Source organism: Tachypleus tridentatus, chromosome 10 (genome assembly GCF_004210375.1).
Source record: "Tachypleus tridentatus isolate NWPU-2018 chromosome 10, ASM421037v1, whole genome shotgun sequence".
Classification (NCBI taxonomy): Eukaryota; Metazoa; Arthropoda; class Merostomata; order Xiphosura; family Limulidae; genus Tachypleus; species Tachypleus tridentatus.
Window position 1 is genome coordinate 3,818,457 of NC_134834.1, and position 21,153 is coordinate 3,839,609.

Sequence of the window (21,153 nt, forward strand, 5' to 3'; positions counted from 1 at the left end):
TCGAAGCTGGTGAGGAGATATTTGTTCAGGCATGCATCGCCACCAATAAACATCAACACCGTGTTAATAACAATTTAAACATGTCGTCTAAGAACAAAGTGTTCGTGTAGCTGGTGAGGAGATATTTGTTCAGGCATGCATCACCACCAACAAACTTTGGTTTGCGCTCAGATGTGTTAGTAGTATCTTTTGGAAGTCAGGCCTAGAAAGTAGTTCCAGTTGTGTGGTGAATACTATGCAATTTGTTGTTTTCTATCAGAGCTTTCAAAAGTAATAGATACTCCAGTCTTTTTTGAAACTCAGAGGAAGTTTTCTTGTATTGCATCATTACAGACTTGGCACAGATGTTGCTTGAGAAATGAACGTTGGAGTTCGGTATTCCCGTCCTCGATGGTAAACAAGATGGTTGGCACATTCTACCTGTAAATCAATGGAGATTCAAAACAGTATCGAATGATTATCAGCTCCTTCCTCTGTCTTGTTAAAGCTGGTATTTTCTCCACTTGAGACATGGACAAACATATTTTTCAAACTCTGCAATCTATTGATAAGCAAATAGCAGTATAGATTATTATGAGTTTATTACTGTAAAGCAGATTAACCATTAGTTACAAATAACTTCTACGAGTTCTATAAATAACACAATACAATGACATCTCAATACCAGTTCTATAAATAACACAATACATTGACATCAATATAAGTTCTATAAATAACACAATACATTGACATCAATACCAGTTCTATAAAAACACAATACATTGACATCTCAATATAATTTCTATAAATAACACAATACATTGACATCTCAATATAATTTCTATAAATAACACAATACAATGACATCTCAATACAAGTTCAATAAATAACACAACATATTTATATCTCAATACAAGTTCAATAAATAACACAACATATTTATATCTCAATAAAAGTTCAATAAATTACACAACATATTTATATCTCAATACAAGTTCAATAAATAACACAACATATTTATATCTCAATACAAGTTCAATAAATAACACAACATATTTATATCTCAATACAAGTTCAATAAATAACACAATACATTGACATCTCAGTACCAGTTCTATAGAAAAAAACACAATACGTTGACATCTCAATATAATTTCTATAAATAACACAATACAATGACATCTCAATACCAGTTCTATAAATAACACAATACATTGACATCAATACGAGTTCTATGAATAACACAATACATTGACATCAATACGAGTTCTATGAATAACACAATACATTGACATCTCAATACCAGTTCTATAAATAACACAATACAATGACATCTCAATACCAGTTCTATAAATAACACAATACATTGACATCAATACGAGTTCTATGAATAACACAATACATTGACATCTCAATACCAGTTCTATAAAAACACAATACATTGACATCTCAATATAATTTCTATAAATAACACAATACAATCACATCTCAATACCAGTTCTATAAATAACACAATACATTGACATCAATACCAGTTCTATAAATAACACAATACATTGACATCAATACGAGTTCTATGAATAACACAATACATTGACATCTCAATACCAGTTCTATAAAAACACAATACATTGACATCTCAATATAATTTCTATAAATAACACAATACAATGACATCTCAATACCAGTTCTATAAATAACACAATACATTGACATCAATACCAGTTCTATGAATAACACAATACATTGACATCTCAATACCAGTTCTATAAAACACAATACATTGACATCTCAATATAATTTCTATAAATAACACAATACAATGACATCTCAATACCAGTTCTATAAATAACACAATACATTGACATCAATACGAGTTCTATGAATAACACAATACATTGACATCAATACGAGTTCTATGAATAACACAATACATTGACATCTCAATACCAGTTCTATAAAAACACAATACATTGACATCTCAATATAATTTCTATAAATAACACAATACAATGACATCTCAATACCAGTTCTATAAATAACACAATACATTGACATCAATACCAGTTCTATGAATAACACAATACATTGACATCTCAATACCAGTTCTATAAATAACACAATACATTGACATCAATACGAGTTCTATGAATAACACAATACATTGACATCAATACGAGTTCTATGAATAACACAATACATTGACATCTCAATACCAGTTCTATAAAAACACAATACATTGACATCTCAATATAATTTATATAAATAACACAATACAATGACATCTCAATACCAGTTCTATAAATAACACAATACATTGACATCAATACGAGTTCTATGAATAACACAATACATTGACATCTCAATACCAGTTCTATAAAAACACAATACATTGACATCTCAATATAATTTCTATAAATAACACAATACAATGACATCTCAATACCAGTTCTATGAATAACACAATACATTGACATCAATACCAGTTCTATAAATAACACAATACATTGAGTTCTATAAATAACACAATACATTGAGTTCTATGAATAACACAATACATTGACATCTCAATACCAGTTCTATCTATGACATCTCAAATAATTTCACACATACATTGACATCTCAATACCAGTTCTATGAATAACACAATACAACACAATACAGTTCTATGACATCTCATCTCAATATAATTTCTATAAATAACACAATACAATGACATCTCAATACCAGTTCTATAAATAACACAATACATTGACATCAATACGAGTTCTATGAATAACACAATACATTAACATCTCAATACCAGTTCTATAAAAACACAATACATTGACATCTACAATGACATCTCAATATTTCTATAAATAACACAATATAATGACATCTCAATACCAGTTCTATAAATAACACAATACATTGACATCAATACGAGTTCTATGAATAACACAATACATTGACATCAATACGAGTTCTATGAATAACACAATACATTGACATCTCAATACCAGTTCTATAAAAACACAATACATTGACATCTGAATATAATTTCTATAAATAACACAATACAATGACATCTCAATATAATTTCTATAAATAACACAATACAATCACATCTCAATACCAGTTCTATAAATAACACAATACATGGACATCAATACCAGTTCTATGAATAACACAATACATTGACATCTCAATACCAGTTCTATAAATAACACAATACATTGACATCAATACGAGTTCTATGAATAACACAATACATTGACATCTCAATACCAGTTCTATAAAAACACAATACATTGACATCTCAATATAATTTCTATAAATAACACAATACAATGACATCTCAATACCAGTTCTATAAATAACACAATACATTGACATCAATACGAGTTCTATGAATAACACAATACATTGACATCAATACGAGTTCTATGAATAACACAATACATTGACATCTCAATACCAGTTCTATAAAAACACAATACATTGACATCTCAATATAATTTCTATAAATAACACAATACAATGACATCTCAATACCAGTTCTATAAATAACACAATACATTGACATCAATACGAGTTCTATGAATAACACAATACATTGACATCTCAATACCAGTTCTATAAAAACACAATACATTGACATCTCAATATAATTTCTATATATAACACAATACAATGACATCTCAATACCAGTTCTATAAATAACACAATACATTGACATCAATACGAGTTCTATGAATAACACAATACATTGACATCTCAATACCAGTTCTATAAAAACACAATACATTGACATCTGAATATAATTTCTATAAATAACACAATACAATCACATCTCAATACCAGTTCTATAAATAACACAATACATTGACATCAATACGAGTTCTATGAATAACACAATACATTGACATCAATACGAGTTCTATGAATAACACAATACATTGACATCTCAATACCAGTTCTATAAAAACACAATACATTGACATCTCAATATAATTTCTATAAATAACACAATACAATGACATCTCAATACCAGTTCTATAAATAACACAATACATTGACATCAATACCAGTTCTATGAATAACACAATACATTGACATCTCAATACCAGTTCTATAAAAACACAATACATTGACATCTCAATATAATTTCTATAAATAACACAATACAATGACATCTCAATACCAGTTCTATAAATAACACAATACATTGACATCAATACCAGTTCTATGAATAACACAATACATTGACATCTCAATACCAGTTCTATAAATAACACAATACATTGACATCAATACGATTTCTATGAATAACACAATACATTGACATCAATACCAGTTCTATGAATAACACAATACATTGACATCTCAATACCAGTTCTATAAAAACACAATACATTGACATCTCAATATAATTTATATAAATAACACAATACAATGACATCTCAATACCAGTTCTATAAATAACACAATACATTGACATCAATACGAGTTCTATGAATAACACAATACATTGACATCTCAATACCAGTTCTATAAAAACACAATACATTGACATCTCAATATAATTTCTATAAATAACACAATACAATGACATCTCAATACCAGTTCTATGAATAACACAATACATTGACATCTCAATACCAGTTCTATAAAAACACAATACATTGACATCTCAATATAATTTCTATAAATAACACAATACAATGACATCTCAATACCAGTTCTATAAATAACACAATACATTGACATCAATACGAGTTCTATGAATAACACAATACATTAACATCTCAATACCAGTTCTATAAAAACACAATACAATGACATCTCAATATAATTTCTATAAATAACACAATACAATGACATCTCAATACCAGTTCTATGAATAACACAATACAATGACATCTCAATACCAATTCTATAAAAACACAATACATTGACATCTCAATATAATTTCTATAAATAACACAATACAATGACATCTCAATACCAGTTCTATAAATAACACAATACATTGACATCAATACGAGTTCTATGAATAACACAATACATTAACATCTCAATACCAGTTCTATAAAAACACAATACATTGACATCTCAATACTAGTTCTATAAAAACACAATACATTGACATCTCAATATAATTTCTATAAATAACACAATACAATGACATCTCAATACCAGTTCTATAAATAACACAATACATTGACATCAATACGAGTTCTATGAATAACACAATACATTGACATCTCAATACCAGTTCTATAAAAACACAATACAATGACATCTCAATACCAGTTCTATAAATAACACAATACAATGACATCTCAATACAAGTTCTATAAATAACACAATATATTGACATCTCAATACCAGTTCTATAAATAACACAATACAATGACATCTCAATACCAGTTCTATAAATAACACAATACAATGACATCTCAATACCAGTTCTATAAATAACACAATACATTGGCATCAATACGAGTTCTATGAATAACACAATACATTGACATCTCAATACCAGTTCTATAAATAACACAATATATTGACATCTCAATACGAGTTCTATAAATAACACAATATATTCACATCTCAATACAAGTTTTAACGATCGCCAAAAAATCGAGAACTAGGCCTAAATTCTAGATATGCTACGTACGCTTGGTACAAGTTTACCCGCTATATAATCTACGGCAATTGGCCTTAATAGTCACAGCTACGACTTAACACATTTTCGATGGTCTACAGTTCATATATTTTGAAAACGAAAGTTTGAGGTGATATACAAATTTCATTTAAACAAATATATACGCAAGAAACTTACAAAAACAAACAAACAAATACGTGACTATAGTGTAAACAAGTTTACCCGCTAGAGGAATAAATGTTACACTATTTTCTTTGTTGGTAGTAATGGATCCGACGCTTTGTTAATATCTTAAGAAAGAACAAAAATAAATTGATACCATCATGAAATGAAAAAACAAGTGAACGAACTACAAAGAAAACAGTAGATTAGTCCCTTTCTGATACAATCATTTTACAAACTCATTAATTTAATACGTCGCTTTGTTAAAACTTCGGTAAAAAAAACAACAAGATGTTAGTCAAACATGGCCTTTATCCACAAAGACAAGAGGTTTACTGTGATATATTTCGTTTATAGGCATTCCAGTCTGTTTCTCCTTTTCACATTAAATCTCCATGTTCTTTTTAATAGGTTTCAATATAAAACAACAAAAGCATCAAACATATACCTTACTAATACATATATGTTATTTCACTTAATAATGGTACATATTTGGAACAAAATCTCAGGCTTTGTCTAATCTGTTACAGTGCATGCTTCGTATGCTGGTTGTTGAAGAATCGATACAATGTATATCTATTTTTTATTTATTTTCCTCCTTAAACAATGTTTCAGTTGTTTGTCAGTATTGTTTTCGTCTGTCCAGAGTTTCAATATAAGTTGTTTGTCAGTAACAATTTCGTCTGTCCAGAGTTTCAATATACGTTGTTTGTCAGTAACGATTTCGTCTGTTCAGAATTTTAATATAAGTTGTTTGTCAGTACCTGATTTCGTGTGTTCAGAGTTTCATTATAAGATGTTTGTCAATGTTTTATATTAGTCGTAAGTATAAAACAGTGAAAATGTTTAATGTAATTGTTCACATTAGCAACCACTAAAAATTGAGATATTGACAAAGTGACCAATGTTATGTGTACAGCAGATGTTCATACTGTCAAATAATGTTCACCAAATGTTCTGTGTACAGCAGATGTTCATACTGTTAAATAATGTTCACCAAATGTTCTGTGTACAGCAGATGTTCATACTGTCAAATAATGTTCACCAAATGTTCTGTGTACAGCAGATGTTCATACTGTCAAATAATGTTCACCAAATGTTCTGTGTACAGCAGATGTTCATACTGTCAAATAATGTTCACCAAATGTTCTGTGTACAGCAGATGTTCATACTGTCAAATAATGTTCACCAAATGTTCTGTGTACAGCAGATGTTCATACTGTCAAATAATGTTCACCAAATGTTCTGTGCACAGCAGATGTTCATACTGTCGAATAATGTTCACCAACTGACTTCACGTTACTTTTCCCTCTCTCACCTCGGCAGTTTTAACCAATCATTTTCTCTGTTTTTCACCATGAGTCATCCACCAGTGATTGCCTGCCTGGAGCCGCGCTGAGTCTCTTTGTTGGTCAACGTTACCCTGCACAACAGCATCGAGAGAAAGAGAAAACGAGATTGTGCAACACAAAGATAGGACAGAAGTCTGGTTGCTTTGTTTACAGCGAAGCCAGGCTCTAGTATAAGTTATCGTATCATTCTGAGGATTCTGATTTGTTCCATCCTCTGACTACAGCAGACTAGTTCGTTATACACATAGCTAGCTATGGAAATATGGAATAAGTAAAGGTAAGTTACTTACATAGTTTGTTAACTTTAATATAAAAATAACATAATGCTGTAGTAACAAAGCAGCTTATTCCTACTTTATTCGATCAGTGTTCTATCAACTATCAGTCGATTACACTGGATTATTCCTCTAAACCACATTTAACAGTAAGTTACTATTCAAACACAGAACTGTAAATGTTCTCAAACTCACAACAAACTTCTCCACATTTAGCTTAAACCGACAGTTTATCAGTTCACAGTAAACAACAACAGTTAGATATTCACATTAAACTTAAAACAACAACAAAGGTATTCACATTAAACTTAAAACAACAACAAATGTTTTCCCATTAAACTTAAAACAACAATAAAGATATTCACATTAGTATTAAAATAACAATTAAGGTATTCACATTAGTATTAAAATAACAATAAAGGTATTCACATTAAACTGAAAACAACAATAAAGGTATTCACACTGGTATCAAAATAAGAATAAAGGTATTCACATTAGTATTAAAATAACAATTAAGGTATTCACATTAAACTGAAAACAACAATAAAGGTATTCACATTAAACTGAAAACAACAGTAAAGGTATTCACATTAGAATTAAAATAACAGTAAAGGTATTCACATTAGTATTAAAATAACAATTAAGGTATTCACATTAGTATTAAAATAACAATTAAGGTATTCACATTAGTATTAAAATAACAATTAAGGTATTCACATTAAACTGAAAACAACAATAAAGGTATTCACACCAGTATTAAAATAAGAATAAAGGTATTCACATTAGTATTAAAATAACAATTAAGGTATTCACATTAGTATTAAAATAACAATTAAGGTATTCACATTAAACTGAAAACAACAATAAAGGTATTCACACTAGTATTAAAATAAGAATAAAGGTATTCACATTAGTATTAAAATAACAATTAAGGTATTCACATTAAACTGAAAACAACAATAAAGGTATTCACATTAAACTGAAAACAACAATAAAGGTATTCACATTAAACTGAAAACAACAGTAAAGGTATTCACATTAGTATTAAAATAACAGTAAAGGTATTCACATTAAACTGAAAACAACAGTAAAGGTATTCACATTAGTATTAAAATAACAATTAAGGTATTCACATTAGTATTAAAATAACAATTAAGGTATTCACATTAAACTGAAAACAACAAGGAAGTTATTCACATTAAGCTCAAAACGACATTAAAGTATTCATATTAAACTTAAAACAAGAATAAAGGTGTTCACACTTGTATTAAAATAACGATTAAGATATTCACATTAAACTTAAAACAACAACAAATGTTTTCCCATTAAACTTAAAACAACAATAAAGGTATTCACATTAGTATTAAAATAAGAATAAAGGTATTCACATTAGTATTAAAATAACAATTAAGGTATTCACATTAAACTGAAAACAACAATAAAGGTATTCACATTAAACTGAAAACAACAATAAAGGTATTCACATTAAACTGAAAACAACAGTAAAGGTATTTACATTAGTATTAAAATAACAATTAAGGTATTCACATTAGTATTAAAACAACAGTAAAGGTATTCACATTAGTATTAAAATAACAATTAAGGTATTCACATTAGTATTAAAATAACAATTAAGGTATTCACATTAAACTGAAAACAACAAGGAAGTTATTCACATTAAGCTCAAAACGACATTAAAGTATTCATATTAAACTTAAAACAAGAATAAAGGTGTTCACACTTGTATTAAAATAACGATTAAGATATTCATATTGAGCTTAAAACGACAATAAAGTATTCATATTAAACTTAAAACGACATTAAAGTATTCATATTAAACTTAAAACGACATTAAAGTATTCATATTAAACTTAAAACAAGAATAAAGGTGTTCACACTTGTATTAAAATAACGATTAAGATATTCATATTGAGCTTAAAACGACAATAAAGTATTCATATTAAACTTAAAACAACAACTAAGGTATTCACATTAAACTTAAAACAACAATAAAGGTTTTCACTTTAGTATTAATATAACAATTAAGGTATTCACATTAAGTTTAAAACAACAATAAAGTTATTCACACTAGTATTAAAATAACAATTAAGGTATTAATATTAAACCTAAAAAGGCAATCAAGTTATTCACATTAGTATTAATATAACAATTAAGGTATTCACATTAAGTTTAAAAGAACAGTAAAGGCATACACGTTGAACTAGCCATGACAATAACATAATATGCTACCTGAACCCTTCTCGTGGCTATTTGAAAGTTTTGAAGTCCAAAGTGAGGAACTCACGTGAGGTTAGTAATTAGTATTATCTTTCTTCAGTATAGTTAATAAATTATCTTTCCATATAAAATAAAAGTTTTTAAGATGGCGTGAGCGGGTATAAAAAAACTTTATTATAAATGTACGACATTTCAAGAATATGTCATCCTGAGATTAGACATTTTCTTTTCTTTTTAAGGTTTATGCTTTAGAATGCGTTGATTTATCATATGGGTACCGTTGTTATCGGTATTTTCGACGGTAGTTTCAACAATATTTCACGAACACAGGAGACGTAGGTTAGTTCTGAATCCGTATATTAATCTCTGTAATAAAAGTGTAATATTCAAAAAATGAAATAAAAGGTTATAACATTTGATGAATCATACTTTACTTTGGGAACAAATAACACAAGGTGTTAACTTCAAGTACTGTTTTAAAGAATTAATTTTCTTCGAAAAACGCAACATGTCTGAATTTTCTCAAATTCTCCCTAACATGTCTTTTGTCTAATCAAATTTTATTAAGCCACTCCTACTAGGTAACACACACTTTTAAACTGTATCGAGTTACCTAGAACAACGACAAAACTAATATTTATTTAGATAATAAATGAGAAATGAAAGGAACACAAGGCTTAATTGTCCATGCAAATATTAAAGATAATCTAATATAAGTAAAATGCTAAACATGCTATAAGCTATGTCTAACAGTTCCACTATCTCTTTAACAAACACAAATCTAACAACACGAAGATCTTAGATCTTCATTAGATCAGATAAATTAATTTTTAATAGTTCTTTGCATAGTCTCATTATTATTAAACTAATGTTTAATCTAATGTTGATCTTCTGTAAAAACCGAAAAGGAAACACAATATAGTTTAATAATATTGAGACTATGCAAAGAACTATTAAAAATTAATTTAGTTGAACTAATGACGAAACCATTAACTGTATTTGATAAGAACTTAATCTGACAGGCGATAAAACCAACATTGGTCAATACCCTAAAAGTGCTTCCAACCCTAAAAATACCTCACTGGAAAAAAGGCTCAGACATGGAAGTTTATAAGTGGTCGTGAAATTCCGCAAACCTTACTCTGTTGCAAGAAAGTTGTCGAATTTACCACGGGATGAATTGTGTTTATAATATGAAACTTTGTGAAAAATTAGTATTGTAAAATTGACCAAATTATATTGAATCTAATAAGCTGTAAGTATTGTTTGTTTAATGATACTGGTATATGTATAGGTAATGTACTTTGTTCTTAATAAGATAGGACTTTTTATATTTTTTTGTAGAGTTAATTCTGATAAATAAATGTATTCACTATAAAAATATCATTTACAAGCGTGACTAATGTGCTTTATTATAATCTTTCTTACAATGATTTGTAATGTAGTCCAGATAAATACGTCTACAAATGGTGGCTGAAAATATCTTTTTGTACGTGTGGGCCGGAATTACGTAAATCTATTATCAACTAAAAATGTATTCGTGTAATGAGAAGGTGGTATTTGTTGTAACAGAAAACCGTGTTCAGTAATTTACCTTGAAAATACTGATGAAAGACTGATTTATAATAGAATATCTCCCTAGTAGCACAGCAGATTGTCTATGGTAAAACTAGGTTTCGATATCCGAGGTGGGCAAAGCACAGATAGCCCATTATGTAGGTTTATGCTTAACTACAAACAGTCAGTAGAAGACTAGTGTAAACGTTGTTCAAATAAAAAGTTTTAAAATTACTTTTTATATTTAGCAGAATTAGTTATGATAAACTGGTTACCACTGGTTCTCCCTTTGGTAACATTTCTTTATCTGTTTTTTAATAACGTATCACAAAACTGAGAAATAATTAAATTAGTTGTAGCATTATTGACAACGTCAATAAACATGTATTTGTACGAAGTTTTATTTAGTTTGGGAATCCGAAATAACTCAGGCATCACTTTGTAGGACTTATCAGAACGTACATCAAAATATGATAAAACTGTAAGGTGTTTTACGTCGTACTTTCTATATCGGTTCTTAATGTGCTTACACACTTCGTTACTAAAAAAATAAAAGTGTAATATAATATGACTAAGCTGTTGTCTGCTGTACTGGTGAGATGTTTACATTGTAAATACTGAATAACTTTTTATGTGCCGTTGACATTATGACTAAGTTGTTGTCTGCTGTACTGGTGACATGTTTACATTGTAAACACTGAATAACTTTTTATGTGCCGTTGACATTATGACTAAGTTGTTGTCTGCTGTACTGGTAAGATGTTTACATTGTAAATACTGAATAACTTTTTATGTGCCGTTGACATTATGACTAAGTTGTTGTCTGCTGTACTAGTGACATGTTTACATTGTAAATAGTGAATAAGTTTTTATGTGCCGTTGACATTATGACTAAGTTGTTGTCTGCTGTACTAGTGACATGTTTACATTGTAAATAGTGAATAACTTTTTATGTACCGTTGACATTATGACTAAGTTGTTGTCTGCTGTACTAGTGACATGTTTACATTGTAAATACTGAATAACTTTTTATGTGCCGTTGACATTATGACTAAGTTGTTGTCTGCTGTACTGGTGACATGTTTACATTGTAAATACTGAATAACCTTTTATATGCCGTTGACATCTTCATCGTTGTTAACAGTGAAAGTTGTGCGTTTATTAACTACGTCTTCAATATTATTAACCCAGTTTTAAAATATCACTATTTTTAAGTCCTGTATTGTTTTCTATTTATTTCAGTAAAGTTCCAGACATTCTGGACCTTTTCTTATACGAACTTGTAAATCTTCGATAATTTCAACATCAAACTAATCGATGAGCACGTGGTCAACAAGACAATAAAATGTAAAAGGAATGAATTAGGTTAATATTACCAATGTTGTTTAACTCATCATTGTTTGTTAGCTCACACTTTATTATAATTAAAGGTTATATTACCAATGTTGTGTAACTCATCATTGTTTTTTAGGTCACACTTTATTATAATTAAAGGTTATATTAACAATGTTGTTTAACTCATCATTGTTTGTTAGCTCACACTTTATTGTAATTAAAGGTTATATTACCAATGTTGTGTAACTCATCATTGTTTGTTAGGTCACACTTTATTATAATTAAAGGTTATATTACCAATGTTGTTTAACTCATCATTGTTTGTGTTAGCTCACACTTTATTATAATTAAAGGTTATATTACCAATGTTGTTTAACTAATCACTGTTTATTTTAGCTCACACTTTATTATAATTAAAGGTTATATTACCAATGGCAAAAACAGAATATTTAATATTTAAAAGTGTTAGGTAATAACTGTTGTATGTAAGTGTTTTTTTTATTTTAGATTCTAATTTAATTAGTTTTATAATTCTGTCAATAAAAGTAACTACAATGTGAACTTTACTTTCATTAGCTCTTGCTATTTTAGGCTTTTTGAGTGATGACATATTCTTATAAATAATTCGCTCGCGTTTATCTATCCAGAACGTTTCTCATAAACTGCTCCATCAAACGCTAAAAGTCTCATATCATTAAAAACAACAACCTTTGAGGAATCCAATCTGTATATTTGTTCTTCCATTTACAATCACCTTACCTGTTGTTTATTTAGTCAAACTTTTAATTCAACGAGTATCATAAACGATGACACAATGTTGATGCCATCAGGTAACAACTGAGTTCGATTTAAATTTTACGTTTTTATATTTGCAAAATATTTCACATAAACAACACTTAATTCACGTGTAATTTTCTAAAAATTTAACATTTCACTAAATACAGTTTCTATGGACTTTTTTTTTTACTTCTGTCTGAAGTAAGTACGAGCAGTTGGTTAAAAATTATATGCTTATCACTATAAACACGCATTCAGACACGTCTGCATAATCAACTACGTTTTATTTTGTTAAAACTTTACATTTATTCTACTTTGAAATAACTTAGCTCTAGTTTATTTTATGGACAACTATAAACACCTTATTTCTTACTACGGGGTTTATTCTTTGTTTTTGTGAGTTTCTTGTTTCAACTCCTAAAACTGTATCGCACAGTGAACATTCGTAACTGTTACATACTCTTCACACTTGTAAACACCATTACTTAGTTTATGGTTTATTTTACAAGTAGTTTTATTAAATAAAGTTGTCTACGTAAACTTGTTTGTCTGACCCCGTACTGTTTTTCAGATATACTAGGATTTGATAGTCTAACACATAATGCCTGCATGAAAGAGTAGCTTGAATGCTGTATGTGAAAAAAATAGAATAAAGAAAGTCCAATCAAAGGGTAATAAAACTAGTGCTAATGATTTGAGGATCGCGACTGGTATCAACTAATAATTAGTGCACATTACTTATCAATTCTGTTAACACGTGTGTTTATGTACATTAAATAAAGGTAAGTTTATTAACCTTGCCCTCGTAAGGTAATGTGCAAAGCTCTGAGACCTTTTGTTTGAAAAACTTCCAGAAGGCCTGACAATAAAGTATCGTGTACTTTAGTCCCGTTGTTTTTTCTTTCTGTGATTACATAGGAAGCATACAGATAATTACCTAAATTATGAATTATTTTAAAAACTTGAATTGGCAACTGTGAGAAACATTACGCGTATTTTAAGCTATGTAATTAAGGCCACAGGAGAAGTACTTTCATCTAAGGTTCCTTCAAGTTTATCGCGTAAACTCTTTAAATTTTGCTGTCGTCTGAAATGTTTTGGGTGTATGTGGAAATCTTCAGAAGAACGCCCTGGACGAACAAGTTTCAATACGTATAAGTAGGAAGCGCCACCTGAGGTTCCTTGAATGTTTCAGTGTTCTTAACTTAAGAATACTTCTCGAAGCTACTTTAAAATTTGTCCTCCACTGGTACAGTGATAAGCCTACGGATTGACAACGCTAAAATCATGGGTTTGATAACCCTCGGTGGGCTCTGCAGATAGCCTAATGTGACTTTGCTATAAGAAAACACACACACACAAACTTTAAAATTTCACCATCTCAAGCTATAAATCCAGTAGTGGGCCTACAAATCATGTAAGACAAAAAAAAAAGTTAGAGTATTAGAATAAACAACGACTTTAGAATAAATGAAAAAAATTTTACACAGCGAATTATTATAATAAATAAATCGAAAATGATAATCTATGCTAAGCCTATCTGAGCAAAACCTTGACTAAATGGAAAGGAAATAACAAATAACTGACCAACTGAAACGTTCATTGTGCACGTGACTTACGTCCACTGCAACTCAAGCGCTAGGGCGTGGTAGCACCGAATCCTTACCCGATTTACCAACAGAAAACAGAGCTTTTTTCTTAAAGTTATCACTAGATATATTTACTTCAAAAATCGTGGTTAATTGCTACTTAGTGAACTAGCAGGCAGAAGTAAAAACAATAAGAGTTGGATAAATTTACTTCAATGGCTTTTTGTCTAAATTGAACAAAGATTTCTTAAACGTTACATATTAACTAGTCAGTCTCTTATTGTAATGTGCTACCTTAAAATATAATAAATTGTAATACATGAATTCTAAGGTTGTTTTAAATAATTTAAAGATAAAAAGCTCCACCTACATCACTTACATTTTTGAACAAGTAATCAAAGCTTCCATGGGTGCTGCAAGTAATCAGTAAATGGTTTAAAACTTTCTAAAAAGATATTTAAAACTTACTAAACGATTCCATTCCCAACAAAATTAACATATTTTTGTTGCTCTAGTGACTCAAGCATAGAGTGCGTTATACACTGAATTGTTTCATACACATACTATGCGAGCGTTATATAAATTGGTAAAAACAATTTAGAAGAATTGTTTATCTCTTTCTAGTTAATTATCAGTTGCATACAGAAAGATGGATAGTTGGATGATTCAGCTACAAAGTCAAAAGTATAATTTCCATATGGATGCCTGAATATAGGATATCTGAAAAATCTTGGATGTCTGACATTAAAGTTTACTTCTCTTTAGTGACATACACGAGGGATTAAGCCACTGTTTTTATGCTGCCAAAAAAGCCGTTTTTTTTTTTTTCTGTCATGAGAAGTTGTGAACAACTACTACAAAATACGTGTGTTTACGGAGTTTTCTTACTGTGGTTTATTTGACACGTTTCAATTTTGAAATGACTGGGAGGCAGGAGCTTGTAGGTCTTTACAGCAAAAACTGAATGTGATACGCTAATAAACATGTTACCTGGGTCCTGATAGTAAAGCATGTATTGAAAGTATACATTGTTGTTCCACAATCTGATGAAAAAGAAGGTTTATCATCAAAGTTGTTGAAAACTTTTCTATCTAGGAATGTTTGTTTGTTTTTGAATTTCACGCAAAGTTACATGAGGGCTACCTGGACTAGTCGTCCCTAATTTAGCAGTGTAAGATTAGAGGGAAGATAGCTAGTCATTACCACCCATTGCCAACTCTTGGGCTACTCTTTTGTCAACAAATAGTGTCATTGATGTCACATTATAGAGCCCCCACGGCTGAAAGAGCGAGCATATTTGGTGTGACGGGGATTCGAACTCGCGACCATCAGATTACGAGTCGAGAGTCCTAACCATGCCGGGCTACAATCTGGGAATGAAAATGATGCAAAGTCTTCATATCTGCAGAGATACAACGTTTTTACAAATGTCCAAATGAAGATTCTTCAATGAAACAAGAGGGTGGAAAGAGAGAGATAGAAAGAGAAGAGAATTCTGTAAATCTTAGCCCTGAAGATGATCGAAGCAGCTGTAATATTTTTGTCTGGAGAATGATGATATTCTGCTTCATCAGGTCACCGTTAAAAACGATGATGAATGAATAAACCACGAAGTTGTTTCTAAATTTTTTCAGAGTATCAATGCTGTCTTATTGTTTACGTTTTCTAACCATCTTTTACAAATTTATAAACGTGCATGGTCACTTGGTGCCGTTGATTAAATTAAGCCTAGTTTCTAGTTGTTCATGTTACTCGAAACCGAAACACGATTGTAGCTCATTTGTTTTTACAAGTCAGTTCAAAATAGAAGAGGAGATTTTGTAATTGGCGGGAGGTAAAAAAAACGAAATAACTATTATGATGAATTTTAAGAACATGTATATTTCAGTTTTTCATAATAATTATTATTATTATTAACACATTTTCATAACTTATATGAATATATTTTAAATCCTGCAAGAAAAGTAAAAATAAAGTTATTTGTAGATGTTGTTTTTTCTTCTTTCCACATTCCTCTTAACTTGTTCATTCGGCTCAAAATCGGTGGTGTGTAAACTTGATTTTTTATAATTTTATAATCATTTTTAGGCTTGTTGTTTTAAATAGTTCGCTAGCTTTCAACATTTAAAGAGTAAAATAACAGTATCTTTTATCATGGTTTATGAAAAGAAAACACAAAAACTTTGACACGTGCTACTTCAATCAGCCTGTGTTAAAACTCAAAAAGATAACAACTCACGAAGAAGGTACATATTTGAAAAACATGCATTTGCCATCCATCCTCTCACGCGCACAAAACAGGTTATTTTAAAGGCATTCTTCAATAATTATTAATATATTCTTCCCTCTGTCATGGAGTTTATAGGCTGGTCTAATATTACATTATTATTACAATTAGTATATATGTACATATACTCCACAGTTTAATACTAGCGAGAGAAAAATGCATTTTATGTTATTAAACTAACCAACTTATGTTTTATTTTATTGATTGTTTCGTATAGTTATTTTCCGAAGATGAAGAAAATTATACCCATCGCATTTCAGCATGTTTTAACAGTTGTAAACCAATAAAAATGCAAAATTAACAATTATAATAATAAAGCTATCGTTAAAAACGTGTGTTCACAATAGATTTAGCACTTTATATAAGTTCTCTCTACATATGACAGTATTTTAAAGTAGTGTTCTTTATTTTGGTGCCTGATGTTTACCAACGATGTTCAAGGTCACCCTGCAGTTTCTGTTTGGCAGTTCTTTATACAAAAATTGAATTAGAAATGTAGTAATTCTAAAATTGAAATTGACAAAAATCTGAAGTATGTAAGTTAAACTTTAAAGTAACTACTTGTGATAAATTTCATACATTATTTGACAAAATTAAAATGGAATAACTGAAAAAGGTCAACGACATTCTTTTGACCTTCGTATCGATTTCGTGCATATCCAACATACATCGTCGTTGTGTGGAGGTTTTATGAAAACGAGGCTGCAAACAATACAAAGATGGCGGGATTAGTGAAGGAGTTCTTACGTCTTCCTGTATTCCGTGTGTTGTTTTAAAAAGTTTTCAGATATAATTTTGGTAAGTTTTTTTTATTTATGGTTTTAATTTTCATCATTAGTTTCAGTAAAAGTATGTAACTTATTTTATGTTCACGTTAAACTCGTGTCATTTCAACATTGTTACGACGTTACGGCATGCTGCAAGTTTTGAGGAACTTAGACTTACGTGACATTGGTGTCTTTGTTCATTGTTTGCGACTGGTTGAGATAATATGAAGTTAATGTGCATGTAGGTTACACGTGAATTGTATAAGTTGTAGTTCATTCTTAAGTTTGCTTTGATTTTTAAACTAATGATTTATAGAATAATTAGTTTTTATATTGTTTTATTGTTAGCGTTGAATTTGATAGTTATTGTACTGTCCGTAGTAATTAGCAGAAGAAACAGTGTTAGGACTACTGGTACTGTTAATAGTGACTGTAAAAATAACCAAGTTTATAATAAATGGTTGATTATGTAGGATTAATAATCAGTGATACCCTGGAATTAGTGAAATATTTGTTACATTTATTGGTTTCTATGTTTCATAACATGGCCATTCTTCAGAAAATAATTTTCATACTTATTGAACTTTTACTTAGAACTGAAATTGTGTTAGCTGTATCCATCAAATGTTTTTTATAGCATTTATCTGAACAAAACTCTGATCTTTTAATAGTGGAGTACATTTTGTAAAGAGGATAATATTCAGTAATGATGAATATGAATTATCAGGCTTTGCAATTAATATGTTCTGAAAGTCATGAGAAACTTTGGCAGGGTTGTATTTCATACAATAATATTAAATTCTGTTTTAGTGCACATTTAAAATTATTTATTCAAGTATCAAAGAGCTGTTTGTTTAATGATTTTGAAGATATTATTGTTATTGGCTGCCAAGAACCTGTAACTTAATGTACACCTAAGCTGGCAATAATACAAAAAAATGAAGGGATACTCTGTAGATGTACATGGCTGATATTCCTTGTAAACCATAGCAACAGTACTGCAGGATTCTCTGTAGGTGTGAAGCATATTGTAGAAATATGTCTGTTACAAATCTGAAAGATGCTTTGAATGAATAATGAAAAACTTAAGTTTGGCACATCATAAAATACTGTCCAGTATAATTAAGTAGATAATATTAAGTCTAACCTTACCTGGTAAGGTGTGTAGTTTTATTTTCCTGTTCCTCATCTGTACATTTGAAATTACTGTTTATTTTGTATATAATATTGTAATTATTTGTTACTAAAATTTTTGTAGTTGGAGTTGACAAATATTGAGAATAGTACTATTAAACTTGGCAGGGGATGTGTTGAATTGTGTTCTTTTTGGGTCGAAAGGTTCAGGACCACAGGGAACAGTATTTATATTTGATTGTATCTCTCTCATCTTTGTACTATATATGTAGCTTTCATTGTGAGTTCACCATTTAGATTTAAACCAATAAATGTTTAAATATATTCTTTAGTTCTTTTTTGTTTTTCCACCTACAATGAATATTGTCAAGTTTTAAGTAAGATTCAAAGTCTGATATTAGTTTTGTTTTTGTATAGAAGATTAATCTTTATAAACATGTTTTTTATCTGTTGCTGATTTGTTTATTATTCTCTTTAAAAAGAAAGTAACCTACTTTTGAAAATTGTTGTTTGCTAAGAAAATGAACTAATTCAAGAGACCTTGTTTTTCCAGGTTGAATACTTAATTTATTACATGGGATTAGGGAGTTGAGTACATATGTGGGATTTTTGGGAGTAGTCAGGCTAGACGTGGATATGAATCAAGTTGCAGAACATCAGGGTTATTATTGAGGATGTGCCATGAGCTGGTTTAACCTTTAGGATAATTTTAAGGGGAAGAAAAAACTGGGTGCTAAAGATGTATTCCATTTAAACTTATCTTGTCAAAGGCCATGTCATCTTGTTCGTTGGTTTGCATCGAAAATTTTATTCGACTACTGTTTTATGAATATATGTTGTTAGATTTGGTATCAAATTGTAGATTGTAATTCAAAGTTTTATATTATACATTATTTGAGTTCTTTATTGAAAAGTAAATTTTAAAGAACACCTAAACAGTTTTTGTTGAATGCACCACTGTTTCAGATAAGATGTTTGTAATGTCAAAATATAAAGTCTATAGTTTTGTACAAATTATGACCTCAAATTACTAATATTGAAAAGCTAGAGTTTAAAAACTTCTGTTTGCTGAGCTATCATATTTAGTAAATCAAATACAGTGGCTATCTTTCTATTTTTGGAAGTGGTCTCTTACGTGCACTTTTATGTACGATGTGAATAAGAAATTGAAACCTCAGAATGTCCTTTTCATGCTTTTGTCAGCTGTTTTTAAATATAATGGTATCCTTTCTTTCAAGACAAACCTTCATGCTGGTAAGTTGTCTTTAGGCTGTTTCATATTTCACATTTTTAGAGATACAAACAGCTTATTTTAATAAACTTGATAAATTATAATGGAATGCTATGGTATTGATGAAGTAATTTGATTTTTTGGTTAAGTGTGTGTGTGTGTGTAAAATTGTTTGATTTCACATTCACCATGTGTGAAATTTAAGGCTTAGCAAGCTACAACAAGCAGCAATTGATTTAAAAGGTTGTAACTAGAAGAGAATTGTTTGTTATTTTGTTCTGTGTTTTAAAAACGTACATTTATAAGAACTTGTTTGTAAATATTAATACTGTATATAATTGATAATAATTGTGACTGCATTTTACGACACACTGGAAAGTGTAAAGGCAAGTTAGTTTTATATTACTGAATATGGTAACATCAGTGCATGTACACTGCGTTGTATCTTTTGTATTGTTAGCCAGGCATGGCTGAAAGGTTGATTATAGTAAATCTGTATAAATGTAATGAGATTCAACTATCTAATCTGTACATGCTTTCTTTTTATAGTGGTCATTGTACAATGAAAAAAGGTAAATGACCATTAATTTCCTAATTTTGCACAGTGGTTACAAGATCGGTCAAATTGACTGAACCTATACCATTTGTTAGTAGAAATGTTTGATAAAACTATCTGGACATTGTAAGGATAATAGTGGGAAATTTGAAAATTTTCTGATGCATTAATGTGTTTTTAATCATGAAATGAAAATAACTTGACATTGGATAGGCTATATGTGAAAATGAAAAAGTATGAGAAAAGCATTGCTTAACAAAC

General features: G+C 29.5%; 1 pseudogene across 2 annotated transcripts in view; it reads left to right on the forward strand.

Moving 5' to 3' along the window:
* The first annotated feature begins 7,202 nt into the window (after positions 1 to 7,202).
* Positions 7,203 to 21,153, forward strand: part of LOC143228655 (protein brain tumor pseudogene) — a 30,203-nt pseudogene continuing 16,252 nt past the window's right edge. Inside the window, exon 1 of one of the 2 annotated variants that reach the window (XR_013015380.1) lies at positions 7,203 to 7,423. The product of XR_013015380.1 is annotated as a protein brain tumor pseudogene, transcript variant X3 (transcript). Of the gene's footprint in view, positions 7,424 to 17,435; positions 18,003 to 21,153 lie in introns of those variants that run through there. The other variant, XR_013015379.1, reaches the window with a different exon arrangement.